A 3,021-nucleotide genomic window follows, 5' to 3' on the forward strand; every position below is an offset into this window, starting at 1 on the left:
AAGCTGCCGAGTTGTATATAAGTGTGGAGCCTCGTATAGAAGTTGGCGGTGAAGATGTGCAACAAACAACTTTAGAGGGTGGTGGCGAGGAAGAATTCCAATCATTACATATGGATAGTTATCCGACTCTTACTCCGTGCACCACAGTTGGGGGTTATACACCACCATGCCAAGAAACACCAACTCCAATGGAGGTTTGCGAATCTAGTTATCAACAAGAATATATTCAATCTCTAGGGAGGGAAGATGAAGACGAAGATGATGTTGATCATGGTAGAGATGAGTATGAAGAGATGATTGGGAGAGATGACTTTCACAAGAATACTATAAACTATGAAAATGTTGACAATGTCGTGGATGATCATAATGATGATGCTATAGAGTTTTAGGATGATATAGCCGATGGTATAGGTGTGTAGTCTGTAGTCCCTACATATGGAGCTCATGGCCCGTCATTCCATGCAAACACTTGGAATAATATAGTTGACCCTTCAAATGTTGAGATACCATTTTCATCAAGTTGGGTGTGGGGAATGAATTTTAGCAAAGGGTTGATTTTCCGTAATAAAGAGGCTGTGAGACAAGCATTAATAGTGTACTCTATGGACAACAACAAGAATTATATAACTGAGAGGTCCAACCAGCAAAGATTGTGTGTGAAGTTCCCAAATGAGTCATGTGCATGGAAAGTCTGAGCATTCTCGCAACGAAAGCTTAATGGGTTATGGGCCGTCACAGTATACAGCGGTCCTCACACTTGTCCATCAGTTGGGGTGAACAAAGATGGCAGAATGATGGATTCTAATTTTCTTGCCAAAGAACTTCATACATATGTACTTGCAGATCACACTAGCAAAATAAAGGATCTCCAAAATCTGATGAAGGAAAGGTTTGACCATGATATATCGCACTACAAGATATGGGATGCGAAACAAAAGGCTATTGCAAACATACACGAGAATTGGGAAGAGTCGTATCAAAAGTTGCAGAAGTTGTTGTTAGCATATAAGGATAACGATCCGGGTACACAAGTGTCTTTTCGGTTGATCAATGGGGACACACCGGATACTATTATATTCAAGTATATGTTCTGGGCTTTCGCTCCTTCCATTGCTGGATTCACACATTGTAGGCTAGTAATTAGTATTGATGGAACTCATCTTTATGGAAAATACAAAGGAAAGTTGTTGATTGCAATGGCTACAGATGCTAATAATGAGATTTTTCGACTTGCCTTTGCGGTTGTGGATGATGAGACGGGAGCCAGTTGGGGATGGTTTTTATCTTGCCTGCGGAAGGTGATACGGGATGTGGTACCTGATTCTGGCATTTGCATAATATCAGACCGACATAGAGGTATAATATCATCTATTGCACAATGGCCCAATGATTATGTTCCAGTATATCATAGATATTGCATTAGACATGTTGCCAGCAACTTCAACACTCAATTTAATGATAAATTCTTAAAGTCTTTGGCCTTGAAAGTAGGATACAAGCATCAAGATCGCAAACTTGAAAAAATATTAGATTGCCTTAAGGAAGCTGAACTCAAATTCAGTCAGGATCCCAATCCCAATATAGCAAAAAAGAAGCCATCCTCCTATCTAATGAAGGAGGGTTTGGAGACGTGGACACTATCACTTGATGGTGGACGCCGTTATAGGGCAATAACTACCAATATGTATGAGTGTTTTAATGGAGTTCTAAAAGGTGCACGTGGACTACCCATATCTGCATTGGTTAACTACATTTGGTGCAAACTTGTCGCTTATTTCAATGATCGGCGCACTAAAATATTGGGTGACATTGAACATGGTTAGAAGTTCAGCAAGCATGCCATGGAGAAATATGAAGCAAATTACGAAAAAGGGACAAGACACTATGTGAGGCCATTTAACCAGCAAGACGGTGTATATCAAGTTTGCACAACGCATAATCCACATAGATCTGCTGGGGGAGACCATAGTCATGAAGTAAGGCTGCTGGAGAACACATGTACTTGTGGCAAATGGGAAATCTATAAGATCCCTTGTTCACATGTGATTGCAGTTTGTATCAGGGAACATATCAATGCAATGAGGTATATTGACCCATGTTATACTTTACAACGACGACTTGCCACTTATTCACATGAGTTTCGTGTGCCCAAGGATAAGTCATTATGGCGAGAGGTTGCCGGCCTAAAGTTGTACCCTGACCCTGAAATGTTGCGAGACAAAGGTCGACCTATGTCAACAAGAATAAGAAATGAGATGGATTTGAGGGAGAGTCAACCCAAGCCGAAATGTGGAGTGTGTCATGAAGAGGGCCATAACCGTAGGAGATGTCCGACTGTGATTCGCGCATCAACAAGCAGCAATGTTCCGAACTAGGTAAGTAATGCATGCAATTTTGTGATTCTCCAACCTAGTTCAATTGTGTATGGTAAGTTCAATTCTATTATTTGAAATAATTTTTTTTTCTTACTTTTACCTGTTGGTTTTAACCCTTTGATTCTATTCCTTTTTTTTTCCTAGGAGATGCTCAAAAATCATTTTTTCCACCTGAGGTGTCTTGTGATTATCCCATGTTGGCCCTACACAATTGAAACAAGTACTTTCAAATTTCTATAGCTTAAAACTTTAACATGTGCTTTTATTTATTACATTTTCTAAGATTGTGATATATAGTATATAATTATGTAGGACTATGCCGCATCAAAGGATGATACAAACTTTTGAAGTATTTTGGACGATGTGATGCACAGTTGTATTGGGAAGCTACTTAAACGTGTTGGTTTGTATTTAACATGTTACTAGGATTATAAAAAAATTCTGCTGCATCAAAGTCTGCTGCATTAAAACAATTCTGCAAAATCAAAATCTGCTGCACTAATAAAATTCTGCTGCATCAAAATTCAAAATTCTGCTGCATTAAAAAAATTCTGCTGCATCAAAATTCAAAATTCTGCTGCATTAAAAAAATTCTGCTTAGATTCACTTTTTTCTTGTACATAAGTTGTTTTGTTTTCCTTTGTTG

General features: G+C 38.8%; 1 long non-coding RNA gene across 1 annotated transcript; it reads left to right on the forward strand.

Moving 5' to 3' along the window:
• The first annotated feature begins 1,732 nt into the window (after positions 1-1,732).
• Positions 1,733-2,772, forward strand: LOC112034973 (uncharacterized). The gene is made up of 3 exons (XR_010628422.1): positions 1,733-2,375; positions 2,520-2,595; positions 2,688-2,772. It is a non-coding gene; the product is annotated as an uncharacterized LOC112034973 (long non-coding RNA).
• The last annotated feature ends 249 nt before the right edge of the window (positions 2,773-3,021 follow it).

This window comes from Quercus suber, unplaced genomic scaffold (assembly GCF_002906115.3).
Source record: "Quercus suber isolate HL8 unplaced genomic scaffold, Cork oak 2.0 scaffold_50, whole genome shotgun sequence".
NCBI lineage: Eukaryota > Viridiplantae > Streptophyta > Magnoliopsida > Fagales > Fagaceae > Quercus > Quercus suber.